The sequence below is a fragment of the Lactuca virosa genome, chromosome 9 (assembly GCF_052849685.1).
Source record: "Lactuca virosa cultivar CGN04683 chromosome 9, Lactuca_virosa_CGN04683_v6, whole genome shotgun sequence".
Taxonomy (NCBI): domain Eukaryota; kingdom Viridiplantae; phylum Streptophyta; class Magnoliopsida; order Asterales; family Asteraceae; genus Lactuca; species Lactuca virosa.
The window spans coordinates 97,419,649-97,436,412 of NC_136434.1; the positions used below are offsets into that span (position 1 = coordinate 97,419,649).

The 16,764-nt window shown below is 36.6% G+C and overlaps 1 long non-coding RNA gene across 1 annotated transcript; it reads right to left on the reverse strand.

The window, feature by feature from the left end:
• Positions 1-8,524: 8,524 nt before the first annotated feature.
• LOC145138522 (uncharacterized) lies at positions 8,525-10,388 on the reverse strand. The gene is made up of 3 exons (XR_013721569.1): positions 10,256-10,388; positions 8,845-8,958; positions 8,525-8,747 (listed from the first exon to the last, which is right to left on the reverse strand). It is a non-coding gene; the product is annotated as an uncharacterized LOC145138522 (long non-coding RNA).
• Between the last annotated feature and the right edge of the window lie 6,376 nt (positions 10,389-16,764).

Consider the following 16,764-nt stretch of genomic DNA (forward strand, 5'->3'; position numbering starts at 1 on the left):
AGTTTTAGAGGGCGTCTCCACCTACGCGTGGATATAAAGAACGTCAAAAACGGAGTTCGTATGCAAAAGTTATGACCTTTCGAAGATGTAGCAGTCTAAGAGCATGACACGTGGCAGAAACCCTAATCGGCCATGCTCCACGACGTGGAAATAAGGGCCAAAACGTGGAATTAGTTAAGAACACTAATCGAGGCTAGAAAAACACGTGCTAAGTCTAAGGGAGTGATGTGTTAAGGTCCCACGACGTGGACATAAAGGCCACGACGTGGAAATGTCATCCAGACACCTTTTGAAGCTAGAACGCAAATGACAAGTCTACGAGGTGACACATATGACAACCCGAAATTTCTATCTGGTAAAGCCAATCAATCCAATCAAATTTCAGACTTGTTTCTGCTATCTTTTAGCATTGTTAAGGGTCTGTTTGAGTGTTCTAAGCCTAGTACACTTAAGGATTGTGTGTAGGGATGTGTTAGCTAAAGTTCATTGAGTTGAAATCGAGCCGGAAACTCCATCACAAGGAGTTTACGGCCGCAAACTAGAGTTTACGACCGTAAACTCTAGGCAACCGTGAATTCCTCCCCTTATGTATCAATTTCCTTCATTTCTTCATAATTTTTACATCTTCAAGGCTGAAATTCATTTCTCTCTCAAGTATCATCAAGAACACTTCGATTTCTCTTCATTTTTGTAAGTGATTCTTCCATTGTGTCTTGATATCCTTCTTGATCTTGTGAAACCCTTTGATTTCATCCATGAATTCAACTCTTTTGGGTTAGATCTTCAAATCATCATCATTTTCACCAAGAACACCAAGAACACACACTTGTTCTTGGGTCGTAAACACCCTAAAGACCTCCAAAGTGTGAGTATCTCTTCTTTCATCTAGTTATCCATAAGAAACACTTGATTCCTAGCCATGAAATAAACGATAAGTGCATGATCTTTAAGAGTTTACGGCCGTAAACTCTTCCTATGGCCATAAACCCTTTCATAAGATCATGATTTTGGCCGTAAACACTTAAGCATCTTTAGCCATAAACTCTTCATTGGCCGTAAACACACTTTGTGTGGCCGTGAACTCCCTTTAATCAATCACGTGTGATTGTAACACTTCCTCACAAGTGTTTCCTAGTCCCTAAGGTTGTTTCCTTGCATGTTAGTTGTTTTAAACACTAATTACATGCCTATATATGCCATTATATGTCATTTAGGACTCGTTTGTGTCTCGGGAATTCATTCGTGGAACTTCTCATCCTTACGCGAATCTTCAGTTGAATCACCCACATAAGGTGAGTTCATACCCCCATAATCAATCTTTTAAATGGTTTTAAATGCTTTTAAGGAGGGGGGGGGGGGAATACAAGTAAAACACAATAAATGTTGTGCTTTAAAATATAAACGGCTTATTATGTCTTTGTACCAATAAACTGTATGTAGAACATGAAACTGTGATTAGAACATGGAAATAAGCTTATAAACTTTAATAAGCTTAACTTAAAGAACAAAAGTATCTTTTTATGAACCAGTCTGTTAAATATAAAAAGGGTTTTCCACATTATTACTTGTAAAGTCGTTAATCCAGCTTGTGAGACACGTCTTCTAGTACTCATATAAGTACTAGCGAAAGTCTACCCTTACGACCAGAGTCTCCTGGAGGGAGAGCGTGAGTTTGTGTATAAATCTATATGGGATTGACAATCCCGCACCTCGCTTTTAGCTACAGCCGGACCGGCAGGTCTGCGGGTGACAAATGTCATATTCTTTTCGACGTCGACAATACGTCGGGGTTAACCGGTCCAATTAGTATGGTCGTAAAACTCACAAATAGATAACAACGATATATTTAAGTAGTAATAAAATTTTCATGAACAAATCTCAAAGGACACTAACTATGTGATTACCCAATGTATACTTAGGGTTAGATAGAACTGAAGTCCGATAGACAGTGGGATGTGTGACTTCCGCCTCATTTCCTGTTCCTTGTTTGGTTGTGGGCTTAGGGCAGATTCACCCATTCAACTGTCTATTCGATCTCGGTTATATGCAACTCGTATGTATTAGGTAATCATATGAGGGTAGTATCGTCGTACCAGGTATCCAGAACAACCAAGTCTTTATTCAGTTTAACATATCAACAAAACTATACATCATTGTAGTAAGTATAGGGAGTATACTTGTGCTTTTCAAACTTAGAACAACATGGACATCCAGTCGGTTTTTTTAATAGGAAATATAGGATTTTATATGGTAAACATCATTCTTTTCAAGGTAAACAGTTTTGATTGTACTTTTTGAAAACAATAGCGTTTTACCAAAAACAACGTTTCACAATTGAGTTAGTGAAACTAGAAACTTATTTATAAAAGGGGTTTAATACTTCTTATTAAACCAGTATAACTTAAAGGACCTTTAGTAGTTAATTCTATAATACCTTAGTTTATACATCGGAGTTATATATAATTAATATCAGACAGGCAATTGGATGTGTGTTTTCCGCCTTACTTCCTGTTCCTTGTTTGGTTGTGGGTTTAGAGCAGATTCACACAATTAACTGTCCGTTCGATATTAGATTATATATAGCTAGTATAAACTAAGTAATTATAGAAGGAACTATCGTGGTTACCATTTTTACTAAAGGAAATATATGATTTTCTTAAAGAATGTTTTCATCAAATATAAAGGAACTATTACAGTTAACTCCGTAAGTACCAAATGAATACGCCAGTGGTATATACAATGAAGATCTAACAAACAATGGGATGTGTGACTTCCGCCTCATTTCCTGTTCCTTGTTTGGTTGTGGGCTTAGGGCAGATTCACACAACCGATTGTCTGTTTACTCTGGGTTGTATATAACTTGTATCCATTTAGTACTCATAGAAGGAATTGTAGAATCATTTTTACTTATCTTTCATTTCATCAGAAGATATAGGATTTTCTGGAGGAACATACGAACTTTTTTAAAAAGAACTTACAACTTACTTTACATCACTAAAATACTTATGAACTCACCAGCTTAAATGCTGATCTACTCCTTCAAAATAACTTGTATTCTCAGGAGACTAGTAGACATGTACGCACACTGGGATTCAGAAGATGGAGCATAGTAGCTTCATGTCTTGTTTTGTTATTTACTTGAAGTTAACCTTTTGTGAATCACAAACTTTGTAAACACTTTAACATTAATGCAATGGTTGTTTGTTACTTTGATTACTATGATGCATGTGTTCTGATACTAAACATGGCGTCCTCCGCCCCCGAACGTTTCCGCCGTTCCGGTTTGGGGGCGTGACAACACAGCTCAGTTCCACAACGTGGACATTAAGCCCACGACATGGACTTGACTTGATCAACCTATAAATAGCAAGTCCGTCCTCATGGTCTTGTTACACCAAAAATATACTCACACTCTCTCGTGTTGCTGAATTCGAGCCATTCCCGAGCCGACGATCGCTAACCACTGTCAGTTTCTAGCTAGATTCTACCTGCAATCAAACTTAAGGTGAGTTCATACCCCTACACTTTTTATAGCTTTTTCCATGTTTTAAAACAGGGGGGGGGGGGATACAAGTAAAATACCAGGAAACTTGTATTAAAATACAAACCATTGTTTATGTTTTCTTATAGTTTATATAACTATTATATGAAAACATATGCATACAAAACATCTTATGATACAACGGTTATCAGTTCAAATGAAACATATATTATAAACTATAATAGATATAGTTTGGGTTACAGTCTCATTATTTTACCCCTTTCAGGGCAAAGAAACGAATATATAAAAATACGATTACTTTTATATTGTAAACATGATGAATTGGGTAACAGTTTCATGCATGAATATTTTCAAATAACAAAACACGTATCTCGTTGGAAATTTGTGAGTCATTCGTCTTCATTGTACCTACCCAAGGTATACATGGAAGTCATGTTTTATAACCAGAGTCTCCTCCCGGAGAGCGTGATACTTGTGTATAGATCTATACGGGATACAAGTAAAATACCAGGATAACCAGAGTCTCCTCCCGACGATCGCTAACCACTGTCAGTTGCTAGCTAGATTCTACCTGCAATCAAACTTAAGGTGAGTTCATACCCCTACACTTTTTACAGCTTTTTCCATGTTTTAAAACGGGGGGGGGGGGGGGGGGGGGATACAAGTAAAATACCAGGAAACTTGTGTTAAAATACAAACCATTGTTTATGTTTTCTTATAGTTTATATAACTATTATATGAAAACATATGCATACAAAACATCTTATGATACAACGGTTATCAGTTCAAATGAAACATATATTATAAACTATAATAGATATAGTTTGGGTTACAGTCTCATTATTTTACCCCTTTCAGGGCAAAGAAACGAATATATAAAAATACGATTACTTTTATATTGTAAACATGATGAATTGGGTAACAGTTTCATGCATGAATATTTTCAAATAACAAAACACGTATCTCGTTGGAAATTTGTGAGTCATTCGTCTTCATTGTACCTACCCAAGGTATACATGGAAGTCATGTTTTATAACCAGAGTCTCCTCCCGGAGAGCGTGATACTTGTGTATAGATCTATACGGGATTGATGACCCCGCACCCTTGTTGTTATCTACAACACGACTGACAAGTTATGGGTGACAAATATCAAACATAACGACGCTTGAAGAATGCCGCGGCAGACAATTCATTGGTTAGCACGGTTATGAAAACTCACATGATAAACGGAAATACGTTATTTTTACGTGAAATTAATATTATATTTATTTTACGTAATTACTCAGCACATCAAATGGTTTTATTTTTCAAATAAAACTACATGTTACGAAATTAAGTATGACATTTATACTTATACTTTTCAGTCTTGGAATATATATAAGACTACAATTCAGTTTTATGGAAAATATAGGATTTTCCGAGATAGATACGATTACTTACAATCAAATAACGTACAACTCAGTTTTATAGAAAATATCGGATTTTCTGGAAACAAAAGTGATTTCATATCATTGAATGACATATATTTTCATACAAATGCTTATGGACTCACCAACTTAAATGTTGACACTTTTTCTTAAATAACTTGTATTCTCAGGAAACCGGTAACACGGGTACAACCACGAGCTTTTGAGAAGACGAAGTATTATAGACTCATGTCTTTTAAGCTTTTGTTTATATATTGTGCTGTCAATATACAATGATTTGAACACATATGTAAAAACTTATACGTTATCAATGTATGGTTGTTGTACTTTGTTTACTATTATGCATTGTTGTGATACTATATATGACGTCCTCCGCCCCCGAATGTTTCCGCCGTTCAGGTTTGGGGGTGTGACAGATTGGTATCAGAGCATTGTTTATAGTGAACTAAGTATATCGAACCATATGATATATAACTATAAATACAATGGGACTAAAACACTCTGACCAAGAGTTATACTTTTTAAAATATAATAATATTTTTATATAAAAAGTATACATGCATACATACGTACTAGTACAGTGTCGTAATAAAAACAAAACAAAAATATTAAAGATGCGTTGAGCACTACGAGTATGCCTGAGAGTATGTAATCAGGTCTGGAATGAATATAGCCTGATCAACTATACTTATTCGAGAGGTGACTAGCATACGCTTGGTAATAGTCGTAGTGGGCAACAAATCTAAAAACTTACCAATCTCATAAACTCGAGAACCAAACATAAAATTTAAAATACTGTAAGAGTATTTTATGATGCCACCAATTACGAGTCCATGAAAACGATGTTCCCAAAATGGCATTTCGAACGCGTTATGGTCACTACGAATTTGTAGTGATGCCCTTTGGTCTAACCAATGCACCCGCAGTGTTCATGGACTTAATAAACAGGGTATGCCCTTCGGTTTAACCAATGCACCGGCAGTGTTCATGGACTTAATAAATGAATTTTTAGGGATCTATTTAAAATCTGTATTCTGGTAGATAGGATGTTGCTATGCTGTTGTAATCTGTTAGATCTGTATCCTGTAGATAGGATGACGCTATGCTTAGTGATCTGTAAGATCTGCCTGTTTGTCTGTTAGATGGTTATATGTTTAATTTTTATGTATATGTCGACATGGTTTGTGTGTGGTGGGGTTGAGGCGGTCCTTCTTCGTGGTGAAGGCCAAGATACCCTGGGCGGTCCGGATAGACTGTAGGCCCTGTGAGGCGGTCCAGTCATGTCGAAGGCCCGACGAGCGGTCCGGATAGGCTGTAGGACCTACGAGGCGGTCCAGTCATGTCGAAGGCTTGGGAGCGGCCCAGATAGGTTGTAGGCCCTGCGAGGCGGTCCATTCATGCCGAAGGCTCGGGAGCGGTCCAGATAGACTGAAGGCCCTACGAGGCGGTCGAGTCAGGCTGAAGACTCATTATGCATGTTGTTATTGGTTATGTTTATGTGGTGGTATTTTGGGGAAGACTCACTAAACTTTGGGCTTATAATTGTGGATTTTGTTTCAGGTACATCGGATGATCGCGAGAAAGCGAATGCTTGATCGTGCACCTCCTTATATTTTATGTTATGATTTCTGGGATTTCTCAGATGTTAAACTATTTTGAAAACAATTTGTAAACAATGGATGGTTTTGGAATGTTTTAAAAGTTTAAAATTTTTATGAATTTTATGGATGTTACGGATAGGCAAGCCAGACTTATACTGTGGGTGTAATTCAGTCTTTTAGATGTGGACCCAATACATGTTATTTGTATATGTTATCTGTTTGTGTGTTGGTACTTTGGGGGAACTCACTAAGTTTCGTGCTTACAGTTTGTTTATGGTTTCAGGTTCTTCAAATGATTCGTGGCAAGGCGAATGTGTGACCGTACACATCTTTGGTTTTACAACGGAACGGATCTTGGGAGACTCTGATTTTAAATAATGTTTTGGAGACAATGTTTTTGTAAACACTTTTGTTAATAAATGAGTTGTTTTGAAAATTTTAAATTTGTTGAAATTTTTGTGATGTTACACCTTTAAAATCATGTTTTGGAGATAATGTTTTTGTAAATACTTTTGTTAATAAATGGGTTGTTTTGAAAAGTTTAAATTTGTTGAAATTTTTGTGATGTTACACCTTTAAATTTGACAGAAATGCATGAATTTTTTTTGTTGATTTTAGGTTCAATAATACTAGATGTTTGCAAAAAAAAAACAAAAAAAAAAATCAAATTTATATTTTTGTGTATTTCTGGTTTATTAAATCTCTTACGTTTGGAAGAAATGTTCGATTTTATCTTTTTTTTTCTTTCTGGATCATAAAAGCCTTAAGTTTGCACATGAAGTCCAACTTAGCTGAGTTGATGCACCGAGTTTAATACCTATGTGGGGCTGAAGGTCGGGAGTTCAAATTTTGTAATACCTCTGTAAGTGCCACATGTGGGGAGATTTTCCCTAGAAATCCCTATGTGAATTGAGTTTGCCTTATAAAGGAGCTCGAACCCGAGGTGCTCGCTGAAAATTTACGAGTAGGCTTCCCCTAAATCATTTGTCGTTTCTAAAAAAAATAAAAAGCCTTAAGTTTAATTGTTTGATTCATTAAAACTCATACGTTTTGCAGAATTGTTCGGTTTTATCGGGTAAATCTGCAAAAAGGATAAAATTAAAGAAAAAAAGGTTGAAAGTGTCCGGTATTAATGAACCTAAAAAACAAAAAGATAATTTCGTATTTCTATCAAACTTAAGAGTTTTTTATATCATTATCCCTAAATTTTAAGCGGTACCAAAGTGTCAAAGAATTTAAGATCACAATTTGTTATATAATTTACATTACTAAAATACCTATGTAAACAAATATATAAAATTTACAATCTTTTATAAAGTTTTTGTTTAAAAAGAATTATATTTTCTATCGTAATAAATACATATTAAATTAATAAATATATCAACTTGATCTAGTATTAGATCTTTTTCTTTTCTTTTCGAAAGAGATGATCTAGTATTAGAGCTTCATTGTTGTTCGTCGACTTATTTAGTTTGTAGTAATAAACAAGTGTGTAGTGAATCACAATCCTAAGTTTTTAGGAGAAGGATATCATCAACATCTCGTCCGGGTTGAATTCACATCCGCTTACTTACTTAACTTCAACATGATTTTTAGCCACTCGCTTTATGATCAGCAAATCATCTCAACAACAACCCCAGTCACAACAAAAACATATTAGCATTGTCTACCCATAACAACCTCGCTCTACCGACATCGTACAGATATAAGAGGAAAATGGAATTTAGGGTTAGGGCTTATGAATTTCCAATTGAGATTGAACAATTTTAGGGCAATTTGTGAAGATTTTGGCGGGTTGATGGGGATATTTTTGTTGGTGGCGTTCAGTTGTGTACGAGAATTGAGGAAAGGGATTAGGAGAAAGCCATGTGGACGTCATGTTAACGCCACGTGGGTAACCCATCCCCTACCAATAAATCTAACAAGAAACTTTACTAAATTGAAATGCGTTATCCAAGAACGATGTGTTTTTGATGATGAATGGGGACAAAATCTATCAGAAAGAGGTAATTATGCCAAAACTGAATTACAAGAAATCCACTAAACATCAGGCATCCATTTTACTAAGGACTCATTGCCATCGACCGATTAAAGAAAAATTAAACAATTGTTTACCAAAAATCAAATACCGATGTTACATTACTAACTTCTTTTCTTCAAGGGCTCGACTCTTCTTTGAGGCAGTTTCGATGTAGCCAATTTGTAGATCCCATAAACCTTTTAACAAAATTACGAAAAAAAAAAAAATTAAAAGAAAAGAGAAGCAATTGAAGATCCAAATGCGATAAGTGATTGAGGAAAATTAGAATCGTACCAATGCAAGGACGTGTGCTGCGATCAGTAGAAGCACAATGAATGGCGCTGTATCAAGGATCTTGGTCTGATTCTGCCTAGCGATCTCGTGCTGAATCGCCATTTGTAAAGGTGCCTGTTGAGTATGAAAGTGGGGAGATTAGGGTAATTGGGAAATCAGGATTTTCTAAACTGTGGTAATTGAATCGTGTTATTTGGTTTAGTTTTAAAACCAACAATCTGGTTTTGTTTACAAGAATAAATAATGGGTGCTACAACTACAGGCTTTCAAAACCGGATATCCGAATTTTTCGGATAGTGAATTTTAGTATCCGAAATTTCAGATGCAGATTCGGATAACCGAAAAATGCATTACTTTTAATACAAACTCGATTAACAATATAAAAACAAAGATTAGTAGGATTAATAATTAGTCTTCAAATGATCAATTAAGTATCATAGCATGCCCATTGTCATTTACTATTCTTTGCTCATTAACTAAGCATCAATGATCAAATGGTAACAAAGTAATAAAATGCACAGCTCCATTAGTCGGTTTTCATGCTCATGGAAGAACATCTAATCAAACATGAGTTCCAGTTTAGCTGTAGGAATAAATGATATTAAGATTTATTGTGCTTTGAGATTATTTTTATTTAAAAAAATTTGATGTAAAGTATGTCAAAATCATAAAAAGAATACTGTAGTATTTTGAATTGAACTATTCTTCATATTTATCTATTTTTATACAAAAATCTGTTTTAAAAGGTATATTAAGCTCCTTCTAAACATGTGCAAGTTTCATGTTAGTGGCTGCCGTTTTCATCCTTGTAATTAAATATTTTTTAAGGGCTGTTCACTTGTTCATGGAGATGATTCTGCCTGCGCTTATAATACAAGCAACCCATAGAAACTTAAAAAGCATTTATCCAAGAAAAATGATGTCACAATCGAATCGACTGTAAATGGTTTGGTCCAAGGGCATTTTAGAGATTCATATATGAGAAGGTGCAGTGAGACAGGATTGAGTTTAACGCTGGTGTTGACCCGACCTAGTTTGTCATGGCAGATAATTTAAATGCATTACTTATCATCATTCAACTCTTAATTAGAAGTTTTGCATAATTGCATTAGAAATTCACCTAAATGTCAAAAGTCTGTATATCTTTAAGATCCTTATGCATGGTGAAATCGATGGAATAATAGATCCGCTCTTCTTTGTTATTTCCGATTCTTATCAAATTTACATTTTGTCTTTAATTTGACAGTGGTTAGAATCGGGATTATAAAAAGAAAGGGAAACCTTAAATTAAATACAAAATACCCCAAATGTTAACAGTGGCAATCAAGAAAATAAAATCAATAGCCCATAGAAACCCTAATTCGAAAACACAAAGCATACAAAATATACATAAGAAATGATTGAACCTTACCTGTGCAGGCTTTGACGCTGGTCCAGAAGAGTTTCAGAGCGGCGAGATTACTCCAGTAAAAAAGGTTGAGGTGGCGCGTGGAGGGGTGGCAAAAGCTCAACGGAATTACCAGGCGAACGTCTGATTTCCAATAGGTGTCATACACCGTACACGAGACTATATAATATATACATACATACATTGGGCCGGCTATACAGGGCTCGTTAAGTTTGGGCTAATACAACACATCCAAGTGTATAACCAATTCAATTACAAATATATGTTTTACGACTTTTTGATGCGTCTTTTTAATTGGGTTTGGTTGAGTCTCAAAATTCACATTCATACCCTCTGATATCATGCTTAGAAGATTTTGGTTCGGTTTTTACTCTTTTGAAATGCTTTTTATTCAGTCAGATCTTAATCTACTAATCATATTTATAGAAGAAAAAAACTATTTATTTTTTGAAGTCTACAGACTGCATAAGAAAATAAAGTTTATAAAAGTTGATTTTTTATAATTTTAAAGATTTTTTTCAATAATATGAGCATTTCGTATATAAATCTATTTATTATCTTAATAATTTCTAATAACTTAAAACTATAAGTCAATATTTATCCAGGAGATCCATATGAAGTTTAATTATAGCGTTACTATGTGTTTTTGTAAAAATCGACAAACCCATATCAATTTTAAATTATAAGAGACTCAAAGAGTTAATGATAACAAATTGCTATATAATTTATAGTTACTAAAATACTCGCGTAAATAAGTAAAACAAATATAGAAATTTTAAAATCTTTTACAAAGTCAAAATCAACATCGTCCAGGTTGAATTCACGCCAGTTAATGCTTATTTTCTTATCTTTAACCTAATACTTTGCCAACCCTTTTCGCTCTTTATGATAAACAAATCACCTCAGCAACGGCCTCGGTCACGGACAAAAGCATATTTCATTGTCCACTTATAACAATCTCGCTTGAGCAATATATGGAACCAAAAAGCAAGCAATAACATACCACAATCTCAATGACATATCATAGATAACAACTAATCAAGATAAGAAGACATGTAATATCATACACTCTGAAAAAAGAATCACAGTCAAGATGCTAGAGCAGAATTAGAGCCACAAATAAAAACCATCATAAAACATAATGATTTCATGAAAATATAATCAAACTTGTGGTTTTGCGGTTCATCGGTGGTTTATCGTGACGAACAGTGGTGCGTCAATGGCTCAACGGCAACAAACATGTGGTGTGTTGGCGATTCAACGACGGTCTTGTGGTGGTACAACGATGGAGCATCAAGTGAAGTGAGGTGGTCGAAGGGGTGCGATGGGAAGCAGCAACTGATGGAACCGTGGTTTTATTTTTAGGGTTGAAGTTAGGAGAAATGAAGGAAGCATTTTTTTTTTTTGTAATTATAACGTTTTTCTTAAGGCACCAGTGAGTTTTGGAAGACCATTTCTCATGTATTCTTGGAGAAGAGGACGCGTAAATGTTTTAATATATGTTGCCTTCTAAAAAACAAATAATATGTGAAGGAAATGTTTGTTGTAGACAAAAGTGGGAACGACCAAAAAGTCTCACAAAGATTCATAGTTTTCTAGGATTAGCTTGATATTACCGAATGTTTATCCAAGATTTTTCTTCAATAGCTGCTCCATTAACAACAATTACCCACAAAGGAGTTAGTTACACATGGAGTGAGAAGCATGAAGAAGCTTTTGAGAAGCTAAAGAAGCGATTGTGTGAAGCACCAATCCTTGCATTACTTGATGGAGTTGAAGACTTTGTAGTTTATAGTGATGCATTTGGAGTAGGGCGAGGTTATGTTCTGACCCAGAGAGATAAAGTGATAACATATGCATCCAGAAAACTGAAAATCCACAAAGAAAACTATCTCACTCATGATTTGGAGTTGGTAGTGGTGGTTTTTGCACTAAAGATATGGACACATTATCTTTATGGCACGAAGTGTAAGCTTTTTACCAATCATAAGAGTCTTCAATATCTTTTTGATCAGAAGGAATTAAACATGAGACAAAGACGTTGGCTAGAATTACTTAAGGACTATGACCACAAGATACTTTACCACCTTAGTAAAGAGAATGTTGTAGTAAATGCTCTGAGTAGAAAAATAAACCTAGAAAGGAAAAGCCCAAGAGCGTTGAGAATTGAAAATTTCTCGACAATCGTAGAAAGTGTCAAGAAAGCTTAGGAGGAAGCATTGCAAGAAGAAAACCAAAAAAAAAAGAACGTTTGGGCAAAACATTATTATTCAAATAAACAATCAAGGGTAAAAGGTATTCCAAAATAGAATTTAGGTGCCAAAGGTGGGAGGTATGTAACGCCCCGATTCTCGAATACCAATTTATGGTTATGAATTCTCATGAATTCAAGATCTACTCGACGAGTTGGTTGCCTGACGCGTCGAGTAGCAGCGGGTTTGGGCCACGTGTTTAAGTGACCAACTCGCCGAGTCGGAAGAGTGACTCGACGAGTTGGAGCTGGAGGGTGAAACCCTAATTTCTGGGGTTTGGCACCCTATTTAAGGGATCACCTCCCTTAGTCCCTTTGCAGCCTCTTGAGAGTCCATAAACCCTAATTCATGTGTGTGCTCCATATTAGTGTAAATTTTAAGCTTGGAAATAAGACCTTGATGCAAGAAGCTTGAAGATCAACAAGTTGGATGCAAGAATGTTTGTGGGTCTGAAGTCTATCTCAACTAGCTTCATTTGAGGTATCAATTCATGATCTTGGCCTCATTCCTTTCTAGATCTCTTTGGATGAAATTAGGGCTTCTTGGCTTGGTTTTGGCATTTTGAGTCATTAGAGCCTTGCATACACGTAAAGTTTGCAACTTTACGTGATAAGCATGCCTTGGGAACTTGGATCTGCAGTATGGAGCCTTGGCATGGCTTAAAAGCATCTGTATGGATGAAGGACTGAAGGGACTCGGCGAGTCGCATGGTAGACTCGGCGAGTCATATGAAGATGGTCATGAACTCGACGGGTTGGATGAACAACTCGGCGAGTCTGTTGAAGATTGCCTTGGGCTCGGCGAGTGGAATGGTGACTCAGCGAGTTGGAAAGTTATGCAAGGAACTCGACGAGTAGCTGAGGGTACTCGACGAGTTGAGGTCAACATGGACTGTTGACCTTGATAGTTGACTTTGACTATTAACCAAGGGTTGACCGTTTTGACTTTTGAGGATAATTGGTAAGCGAATATTTATGAATTGGATCATTGATGGTTATAGGTGTTGGAGTTTGGGGCAGTGTTTCGGGAGTGTGATTTCGTGGTTCAGTCCGGCATTGCAAGGTGAGTTATCCTCACTATACTCAAGGGTCTAAGGTACCAAGGCCGGCCCTTTGATTTGTTATTTGAGATAGTTACTATTGTGATATGTTAGTTCGGCATCCTGGTAGATAGGATGGTTATATGCTAGTATGATCGGTTAGATCGGTATCCTGGTAGATAGGATGTGGTTATGCTTAGTGACCTATAGTATGGTCTGACTGTCTGTATGCTGGTAGGAGATTACCTGTTATATGTGCACATGATTGAGCAGTAGTGGAGGGTATCCCATCCCGAGGATGATAGGGCCCTAGTATGTTGTCTTGTAGACTGTTATATATGATTATCTGATATAGGTGCACATGTTTGATTGATCGTATGTGGGCAATCCAACCCGATGGTTGTGGGCCGAGAGTATTCCATCCCGAGGATGATTGGACTCATCGTATGTGGGCAATCCAACCCGATGGTTGTGGGCCGAGAGTATTCCATCCCGATGATGATTGGACTCATCGTGTGTGGGCAATCCAACCCGATGGTTGTGGGTCAAGAGTATTCCATCCCGAGGATGATTGGACTCATAGTAGGTTGGCATTCCAACCCGATGGTTGAGGGCCTGGGGTATTCCATCCCGATGGATGATTGGACCCATAGTAGTTGTTGTATATGTAGGTGTGTGGGCATTCCAACCCGATGGTTGTGGGCCGAGAGTATTCCATCCCGAGGATGATTGGACTCATAGTAGGTTGGCATTCCAACTCGATGGTTGAGGGCATGGGGTATTCCATCCCGATGGATGATTGGACCCATAGTAGTTGTTGTATGTGTAGGTGTGTGGGCATTCCAACCCGATGGTTGTGGGCCGAGAGTATTCTATCCCGAGGATGATTGGACTCGTAGTATGTTGGCATTCCAACCCGATGGTTGAGGGCCAGGGGTATTCCAACCCGATGGTTGACTGGACCCATAGTATGCTGTTCATTGCTTTATGTGTATGGTTGTGTGTATGGGTATTTTAGGAGTAACTCACTAAGCTTTCGGGCTTACAGTTTCAGTTTATTGTTTCAGGTACATCAGGAGATCATGGCAAGGCAAAGGCGTGATCGTACAGCTCCTCACTTTTTATGAATTTGTTTCTGGGATACTCTGATGTGAAACATTTTGAAAACAAGTTTTGAAATGGTTAATGGTTTTGGAAATGTTTTAAAAGTTTTAAATTGGCTTGAATTCTATGGGTGTTACAAGGTATATGGGAACTTCTTATGGAAGAGTCTCACAAAACCATGTACTTTATTCACCCTGGCAGCACCGAGATGTATATGGATCTGAAACCGTATTACTGGTGGCCAACGATGAAGCTTGATATCACTAAGTATGTGGTTGAGTGTGTGACCTACGCAATAGTTAAAGCACAATATCAGAAACCATATGGAAATTTGGAACCTTTACCAGTACCCATGGGAAAATGGGAAGACATCACCATGGGTTTTGTGACCAAATTTCCCAGGACGAAAGAAGGTAACAACATGATTTGGGTAATTGTGGATCGTTTCACAAAGAGTGCACATTTCGTAGCAGCCAATGAAAGATGGTATATGGAAAATCTTTCAAAAGTTTATGTGAAAGGGATCGTGAAAGCTCACGATGTTCCCTTGACAATTGTTTCAAACCGTAACAATCATTTTACTTCTCAATTTTGGAGGAGTCTACACGAAGAGATGGGTACAAAACTGTGTTTGAGTACTTCTTATCATCCACATAATGGTGATCAAAGCGAGATAACGACTCAAACACTAGAAGATATGTTAGGAGCTTGTACCTGAGATTTTATGGGTAACTGGGATGAACATTTACCATTAGTGGAATTTTCCTACAACAATAGTTACCATTCAAGCATTAGGATGTCACATTATTAAGCAATGTACGCACAAAAGTGTCGTACGCCATCTTGTTGGCTTGAAGTTGGAGAGAAGCAGTTTATGGGTCCTAAGATTGTTCATCAGATTGTCGAGAAACTAAAAGTAATCAGAGAATGGATGCTAGCATCTCAGAACCGTCTTAAGAGCTATCCATATAAGAAGCGACTACGAATTACTTTTGAAATCAGAGACCAAGTGTTTCTTAAAGTCTCTCCATGGAAGAGACTTATTAGGTTTGGAAATAGAGGAAAGCTAAGTCCAAGATTTATTGGACCATTCAAAGTTCTTTAGAGAATTGGAAACCACGCTTACAAGCTGGAGTTGTCAGAAGAACTGGAAGGTATTCATAACACCTTTCATGTTTATTATTTGAGGAAGTTCACAAGAAAAGTTCCCGATGTGATTCGACTTTCGAAATGAGGGTCGATGAAAACAAGAGGTTAATTGAAGAGTTTGAAGTGAATGTTGAGCATAAGACAAAGAAGTTACAACAGAAGATAGTTGAATTGGAGCTTGTGCGATGGAAACATAAGGCAGGGCAAAACCTCACCTGGGGGATAGAAAGTGAAATGAGGAGTCACTATCCACATATGTTTGTTGATGCATGATTCCGGGACGGAATCATCCTAAGGGAGAGATAATTATAACACTCGTATTTCTCGCTAGGCATTAATTTATATGTAGTTGACATCGGTCAAAAATTGTAACGTTTCTAAGAATAGATAAAAGAAACTTGCTTGAATCTATGTGATTTATGTGTATAGAATATTAGGTGAAAACTTAATAAATATGGATAAAACAAATATTAAAATAAAATGTTAATAAAGGTAAATAGCCTTGATGAAAGTTAAATTAGTCGTGATGAGGATTTCAGAGATATAAGGAAAGCTTAAATCTGACTTCGTATGAAAAAAGTTATAATCATTTGAAGTTTCACGTTCAACCAGATATGGCAAAGTACATCGTAAATAGTGAATCGGAGATAGGTTGCTTATTAGCCTAAGTAATCTAAATGAAAGACGTAGTAATTGTAAAACTGAGAGCTTGCATATAAAGAATGTCCAAAGATGACTTCATATGAGGAAGTTATGATTTTTCGAAGTTTCAGCGCAGCAGTGCGGACACAGAAACTGAATTTTAGATCGGTTGATTTTTAGTCGAAACAACCTAAACGAGAGTTGAAGATCTCGTAAACAGGAGTCTGTCAATATAAAGACAATCGAGAACGGATGTCGTATGAAACAAATATGAATTTTTAATGGAGTTTAGCAGTCTAAGCCTTCTAAAATAACAAATAAAAAAA